This window comes from Pseudorasbora parva, chromosome 16 (genome assembly GCF_024679245.1).
Source record: "Pseudorasbora parva isolate DD20220531a chromosome 16, ASM2467924v1, whole genome shotgun sequence".
Lineage (NCBI taxonomy): Eukaryota > Metazoa > Chordata > Actinopteri > Cypriniformes > Gobionidae > Pseudorasbora > Pseudorasbora parva.
The window spans coordinates 17,620,276-17,629,312 of NC_090187.1; positions in this window are offsets into that span (position 1 = coordinate 17,620,276).

Sequence of the window (9,037 nt, forward strand, 5' to 3'; positions counted from 1 at the left end):
GTGAGAGACTGACTGAGCTCAGTGCCTTTTAATGTTTATTTTAGGTTCCATACACTTCAAAGTACATTACACAATCACAAAAACACTAGCAAAAACAAAATATAGTTTGTAATTCCATACTTGACATTATATAACAGCAAGTTATCCGTCTCCTTCAGTGTAAAAATGCAAGGACAGTGCAAAAACCCACAGTCTGTGATGATACCGTTGACTCGTACGATCAGTCCAGGCTGTTCCCTCACTTAATGTTCCCTCACATATATCATGCGATGTGTATGATCTTGTGTTTTAAATCCAGCAGGCTTCGACTTCCTTTCAGTGTTGTAAACATGCAATGGTGGTGCGGACGCACATAGCCCATGATAACTTTACCGATCAACTAACACAAAATGATCTGCCAATGGTGTGAGGAAAATCTTATTTTTGTTTGTCTGGTCAGATGCCTTGGGTTGAAGAGATGCTCGCTAGCCATGTCTCGCCAGGGTCTGCATCTGCCATAAAGGCTCCAGCTTTGCCCACAAAACTGTTAAAAATAACATAATCATTAGTGGGCAAAGCATACTCGGCAGCAGGTCAGGCCGCCACATATCTGCACACAATGTCGATCATGCAGGAATACCAGGCTGACCTGCTGAAAGACCTGGGTGAGAGCCACGAGATCGGAGCTGACCCCATCAATGAGCTGATCTCGCTCTCCAGGCCAAAAAGGAGACGACCAGATGCGTCTGTCATTCTATGGCAGCCCTGGTGGCCAAGGTGAGACATCTGTAGCTCAATCTTACGGAAATAAAGGAATATGATAAGAGCTTTTGCTTGATGTTCCGCTGTCTCCGGGAGGCCTATTCGGTGACACCATCACCACTGTTACAGAAAGGTTCATGAAGGCAAAGAAACAGGTTGGGGCCCTCAAGCAGTTCCTTCCCCGTAAGACCCAGGTCAGCAGTAGACGCTGAGTACGAGGTCCTCCCATAGGGCGCAGCAAAAACAGTGTGTCGCCACTCATACACCCCCGCAGAAAGGGTCGTCGGGTGTGTGCCGTTCTCAGGCACAGCCTTCTAAGAGCAAAACTGGTCTGATGACAGTCATTGTGTTGAGGAGGGCTGCGCCTAAAAAGTCCTGATGCCATGAGGTCCAGGACAGTTAGGGTGATCCCCTCCACGGGCAGATGGTGTGTACCGCAGCATATGGGATCCTTGGAGGGAAATCACGCTGTTGAGTCAGTTTCTCCCTGCCGGTTCACCGCTTCAGGTCACTGCACTCACAGTGCAGAGCACATCAGAGGCCAGTCTCGAGAGGCTGGTACCCTTAGTAGATTTTGTGTTGGAGTGGGAGAATCGGCCACATATATCTCGATGGGACCTGCAATGTATAAAAATTGGGTACGTCATTCAGTTCAGATGTCGTCATCTCAGTTTTAATTGGGTCCGCGCCACAGGGTGGAGCAGGCTCTGCTGATGACTCTGCTGCAGGTACAGACTCTGCTGCAAAAGGTGGCTATATAAAGGGTTTACCCCTGGACAGGGAGTCAGGCTTTTACAGCCGGTACTTCATAGTGCCAAAAAAGGATGGAGAGCTGCTCTCCATTTTAGATCTTCGCATTCTGAACGGAGCAGTAGCAAAGCTCAAGTTCAGGATGCTCACACTCAAACAGATCATGTCTCAAATCAGGCCTGAGGACTGGTTTGTAACGATACATCTCAAAGATGCAAATTTCCATATCTCCATTCTTCCACAGCACAGGAATTACCTGAGGTTTGCTTTCAAGGGAGACGCATACCAATATCGTGTGCTTCCTTTCAGTCTAGCTCTTTCCCTCCACACATTCAAGAAGTGAATGGTCTTGCATATGCAGGAGATGCACATGCTCAATTACATCAACAACTGGCAGATCCTAGCACAGTCATTGTGTCATGGTGTGTCTCTGACCACGAATGCCTCCTTGACGGGCTGGGGGGCGAACATGAGTGGTCGCTTAGCCCAGGGTCTGTGGCAGGAGCACCAGCATTCATGTCACATAAATTGCCTGATGTTGTCACATAAAATGTTTGCAGTGTTTCAGGCTCTGAAACACTTCTTGCCACATCTCAGGGGCCATCATGTGCTTGTACGCACAGACAGCACATCGGTGGTCTCCTACATAAACCATTAGGTAGGTTTAAAGTCTTGTCGCTTATACAAGTTGGCGCCTTATCCTCCTCTAGGCTCAGAGAAAATGTCTGTCAGTAAGGGGAATGTACATCCCAGGGAGCCATGATGTGGAAGAACACATCCTGTCAAGAAAGGGGTCGAGGCCCGGGGAGTGGAGACTCCAAACCGAGGTGGTGGAGCTCTTTTGGGAAAAATTTGGCAGGGCTCAGATTTACCCTTTGGCTATTTGGTCTCACTCCACTAGGAGTATGGCCGCCTCCCAGGCACTTTTAGCAGGGCCGTGCATCCCTGCAAGACGTTTGTGATGCGGCGAGGTGGTCCTTACCATAAACTTTCATCAGGTTCTACGAACTGGACATAAGCGCTACTCCGGGGTCTCGGGTGTTCACTTCATAATGACACAGGTGGGCATCCAGACTCATATGAGGACGTGGGAATTCTCGTTTCCCAGAGCGGTGATGCAGCGCGAGTTCCCTTGAAAGGGAATGTCTGGGTTACGACTGTAACCTTAGTTCCCTGAATAGGGAACGAGGTGCTGGGTCACCCTGCCATACTCCTTGCATGCCCACAAGAGCCTTGTTTCGGCTTTTTCCAGAAGCTAATTGCATGTGTTTGCTGGCTTGCTTTATAGTTTCCGGGTCTATGACGTCACCCGCCTATGATGTTCCATCTCTCTATTAAACTGCTGACACGTGCTTCACGACGCAATCATGCAGAGGCTTTCCCAGAGCTGTGACGCAATGTCTTTTCATAACCGAGACGATTTCAATCAGAAACAAGATTACAGATACAAACTATGCAATCAACTATCACAAACTATGCATCACTTCAACAAAAAAACACTCAAGATGCATGTTCTGAACTAGTTTTTGCAATAAATACAATAGAGAGGAAATTATTAAATGAAATGCTAAAGCACTAGCTATTTAAACATTAGCATAATAGACGCGGTTCTCATCTTTCATCTCCTTTTGTGTAGATCAGATCGGACAAATCCATGAAACAACATCATACATGTCCGTGTAAAAAATGCCGGAAATGCCGGAATAGCGGATTGCAAAGAGTCATTGCTTGGCTCCGTCTTTATAGGTTTGAGATGGGCTGAGATGATTCAATCACGAAAGAGAGGGTCACTATTGAAAACCCTACTTCCTCGTGACTCAATCAAAATGGGTAATGTATTTAGAGCCCATCTTTCTTTTTCCGGAAAGTGTATAGTTTTTATATTGGTGCCATTTGTTGTAATTTGAACAAGATATTCGGTGCCGTCAGGTGCTCGTGATCATAACGATAGCATGCATGATATTATTGAGAGTTAAGAGTACAGAGATACAGGACTTACACAGTTAAAATCCTACAGAATTTGATTTTACATGAAGTAAACATCCTAGCTTATTTAATAGATGATATAAAGACATTAAATCAACGCAATATGTATATTTGGTGCAGTGAAGAGGTAATTTTCATCTAAATGTCTGTATATTGTTGATCTGTGTTTTAAAACAGTCTCTGTGTATGTATGGGTCAGAGGTTGAAAGCAGGGGGGTTTGTGGGCTCTGTATGCTGGAGCCTAAAAATGTCTCAGGTGTCATCAACTTCTGCATTTACAAAGTCTCTCTTTGGGGTTAACAATATGGCTCTGAAGTCCTGGGGCGTCCCAAGACATAAACGGACAATACCCTCTTAGAAGGTCTTTCGGGAGACAATGCTGGCGACTCATCTGTTAATCAGTAATATAGTTGCAATACAAGGGACCTTTGTTGGGTTGATTAGATCATCCCAGGATGCATGATTATCGGAGCTCTGGTCATCAGGTCATGTGGTTAAATATTAATGAAATCAGTTACCATCTGCCATTATCGCTACAATGAAGTTGTGTGAATGTCACAGGTCGGAGCGGACCACCTCCAGCGCGGGTCTCGCTCCTCCCTAAGTTTCCACCCCGAGGAGGTCCCAAAAACACCCCAATGACCGGACAGACGAGGACGGGTAGGTTAAAACAATGTTTATTAATTTAAAAAGGTTATAGGAAAGGGGAGAAAGGGATACTAAAAAGGGGAACCGGCCCTCTAGGACTGGGGCCTTGGGATCTGAGTCGCCTCTGACTCTCAACGGATCTTCCCAGCTCTCTCTCTTCCTCGTACGAGCCTGGGCTTACAGGTGAGTATACAGGCGGTCCACTGGGCTCTTAGCTTTGGACGTACAGGTGAGTACACAGGCGGTACACTGGGCTCTTAGCTTTAGAAGTACAGGTGAGTATACAGGACAGTACACTGGGCTCTTAGCTTTGGGCGTACAGGTGAGTATACAGGACAGTACACTGGGCTCTTAGCTTTGGACGTGCAGGTGAGTATACAGGCGGTACACTGGGCTCTTAGCTTTACTCACGGCTCCGTAGGTAGACAGACGTCGGCTTTAGCGCGTCAAGTCTCAGGTGGCTGGAGAGGGCGTATTTACACACAGCGGACTTCCAGCCTTCCTCACTAGGACAGACTTCTATGGAACACGTTAACGTTGACTTCCCACACGTAGTAGAACAGTCCCACGATGACGCAGAGCCCTTGGCTCAGTCCTGAAAGCACTTCACAGACATGGGAGCATACAGAGACAGTACATAAGCTCCTTCTACACAGCAGCCAATTCAACTTCCCTTCCTGTTATACTCCACACATTATTCACCGCAAGCTCTTGCTTCATACCGTTGCCACACCACCACCAGGTGGGGGAAAGAGGTTGACGAGTCACAGTCGGGTGTATATACATATGCAACGATCGCCCATCGTCACCAATTCACTTCCTCTAATGCAGGGCTTTCTCTTCGGCCTGGAGAGGGATCACTGACAGCATTTGCACAGCACTACAATTCTTCAGGTGTACACATATCAAAAAGACTCACCCACTGTACTCCACACACTCACAGTGAATTAGGGTCAGAATCACCACGTTGGGCCGGGAAGTAGGTCCTGGATAGTAGAAAGGGTCAGTGCAGAGGATGACTTTCAGCACACTCCTTCCTCTTTTCAATATGTTTCCAGGGACTTCTCAGTATAAACAATCTCTTCAAGGCAGTAATAATACATATCAACACAATTGCTCCAAAAGGAATTCTTCAAACACTTAACTCTGTGTTTCCTTCAGCCCAGTACTCTGTTTTGACTTTGCCCAGTCTTTACCATCCGCCTCATTACGTCCCTCCAACACCGATCGCTCTGTCTCACCCACAGCGTTTGCCGGTATCAACTTCACCCCCCCGCCCCCGTTTGCCGGAATCAACTTAACCCTTTGCTGTTCTCCGGATACCTTATTTATATGCCTCCTTTTCTCTGAATTGCCCAACCACCAATCGCCACGTCCATTTGCACAGCTGTTCTTAATAATCCCCCATTTCAGTTGCCCGGAGTTACCGGAACTGGTTGCGTGTCTCATGAACAACGGTCCGGGCGGAAACATTTCCGCCATTTTAGGTTCCTGCCGCATTAAGTCACTCCGTGACATGAACAACACATGATATCTGTATACTTATGCCCACATGCGCACTTTGGTCAAAACAGCATTTATCATTTGAATTTCGTGATAAATTGGACAGAATATTTAATATGGTCATGTGGGAACTCGGACGGAAGTATCTGTTCCATGCGTACAATAAGCCTACTCTTTGGTTCCATTCGAACACCCCCATGTTAAAGGGTTATTTTTTGTCTTTCAGTAACTCTTTTTAATGTTGTTTTGTTTATTAAGTAATGCTATAGTCCTGTTTTTTTCCGGACACATGTTACAAGTTGTTTCTGTGAATTGCAACAATGCATTTGCTTCAGGTTTTTGTTGCTTTTATAAGTCTTTCAAAATATACCTTAGATTTAAAGTCAATCTCAAAGCTCTTTCATGTTTTAGACGAATAATGCCTGTCAGTCTTTCTGCCACTCAGTGGAATAACCGCTGGCCGACGGTGACGCTACCCTGCTTCTTACAGCACGCATTTCCTGTCTGAAGTCCCTAATACCACTTCCCAGGGCAGCAAAGCCTTTAGCCTCTTGTTAGAGCATCGGGGTCTCATGCTAGCTGACCCGGGTTCGAGTCCCGCTTGGAGTAGGCGGTTTGAACTGAAGGGGTTGCAAATGCAACACTCCCTTATGTGCTATCCCATATTTTGAGTACCAGACACTGAAGCATTATTGGGCCTGTAAAAAGTCAGAGTATATTTATTTATTATTGTTTATTTATTGTTATTGTGTAAGTATAAACATATGTATATAATATGTGGCTGGCTTGTAATGACTACGCCACCCCGAAATAACAGGGAAATTGCCAAAAGGACACGCAAATAAGCTCCACTTGGAAAAGGCAAGAGGCGTGAGTTTCCGTTTAGACAGATATTTTTATTAAAGTTAAAAAGCTTACAAAAACTAAAATCCCAAACACAGCATTTAGTTGTCGTAATCAAATGGGAAAATTAATTGACGTAGGGGCTGAGACTTCCTTTATAAGAAGCGGGCTAGTATGGTGCACCCAGTGCACAAAAGGAATCCCACCAATCAGAAACACATCTATAACAAAAGAACACTGCAAATGATGACCAGAAGTAGTTACACAGCAATAAATAGCAACCTGTATTGAAGTGAAGCCTGTGCAACCCAGCTCCAGCCCGCTCCCAAGGAACATTCAGCTTCTGCAAAACACAAAGGGGAATCACATTAAAAAACAAACAAAACAATCAAAATACTAAGCAGATCTAGGCAGAATCAAGGAAACTTACAATACTCACATAAACAAAATATATTTATAAAATATAAATACCAATTAAAGAAAACAAAAAAAACGTATACTGTCCCAACAGCAAGGATCACAAGCTCAGCTCAGCACTGACCACAGCTCAAGATTGCAATAAAACCGAGATCATTGTTAAAACAGTCAAACATAACAAAAGACCTGAGAATTAGAGACAGCAATACAAACAAGTAATAAGAAAAACAATTATCGGGTCCACTTAGCCACTGGACTAGGACTGTTGATGACCCAAAGCAGCAGCAGCCCAGAGCGCGGATTGGAGAGACAGAGTGTGAAGGCGTGATACAATGCCTTAAATAGGACCCTAAACATAGACATTTATTAAACTTTCACTTAAATCATACATTATTTACAAGGGAGAAACAAATTACACATCCTTATACTTAGACAACGTGTCACTTACAACCACAAACGCACTCAACAAAAGTCATATTGTAGCTCCTTTAATTGGTAGGTAAACAGCTGGCACTCCGACCCGGCTACTGTGCTGCCATGACGCACGGATGGGCACACCGTACTAAAACGCATAACTGTAGGTACCTCAAAACTTCCCACAGCACCGCAAATGTACCACATTAAAACTTACCTGAGGGTAAGCAGTATACCACACACACACATACACAGCCTTATCGGACCAATATCACACTAAAGTAAAGGAGCGCATGATATCACTACATAGAATTCAAATCCAACAACAAAGCTACATTGCTACCAACACATACCTATGCAATCCACAACAGTGAAATGGAAAAGGGAGCGGGCTTTCAACCAAGACACCAGGGGGCATGACAGACATATACGAATGCAGATCGGTACCTGATAGGCCACACTTAAATGATGCTGACGTTTCAAACACGTCAAAAACATCACTACATTTTACCCCGCGTTTTTTGTAGTCGTCCCGACGATGACCCCACAATGTCTGGTATACAACACAACCTCCTCGTGCCACCTGAAAATATGACATGGTCTGCAACCTCAGCCTAACATGACTCATGAAGACTGGTCACTTATTCAATACACGGGTTCCTTGTGCCACCTGGGAATATGACATGGTCTGCAACCTCAGCTTAACATAACTCATGAAGACTGGTCACTCATTTAATACACGGGTTCCTCATGCCACGTGGAAATGTGACATGGTCTGAAACCTCAGCCTAACTTGATCCATGAAGACTAAAAAAGGGGTATCTTTGATAATGGAAGGAGAATTACAGGAATTTAGAGAGCTTGTTGCTCAACTTAGAGCAGACAATGATAAATTGTGACGGGGGTGTCTGAGTTGCAGGGGGCCTAGCAACCGATTTTGACTTTATAACAGTCAATCCCTCCATTCTTCCACCACTGACTGGTACTAATACTCCAGTAACTGAAAGGTTTGTATTTGTGCCTAGAGATAGGAGGTGCCCAAAATTTAGTGGGAGGTCTGGGGGTGGGTATTAATGAATGGTTTAAGGAAGCTGAGGCATGTATGAGAGCCCGTTATTTATCCCCTGCGGATCAGGCCTTCTTTCTTTTTGATCACTTAGAGGGAGAGGCGCGAGAAGAGGTACTATATCGTTCAGATGAGAAGGTGATCCTGAGAAAATTATTAAAGCACTGCATGAGTTGTATGGATGCTCATTGTCATATATAGCCTTGCAGGAAGCTTTTTTCTCCAGGAGGCAGCAAGAGGGGGAAAATCTCTTGGAGTTTTCCCTCGCCTTGATGAGCCACCTGGAGAAGGTTAAGCGACAGTCGCCAAATGCCATAATAAATACTGAAACGGTATTGCATGACCAATTTACCGAACACCTGAATGATGCTGCTTTGGGACGAGAACTTAAACAGCTGCTATGCAGACAGCCTAATTCCACTTTATTTATTTTTACTTTATCCACTTTTATTAGACGTGTGGAGTGAAGCCCTTCATTCAGTCATCAGGCGTTCATTTGGTCTCTGAGCTGTCATTCATCTTACTGCTCAAACCACCCTCCCTCACGATGCGCACCTCCTGTGTGGACACTCCTCATTCTTGGTCTGTGAAGAACGAGTCTATTCTACATTTCTACGAGTGAACTAAGAAGCTAATACACACAATAACTATGGAATAAGGTTTTTGTGT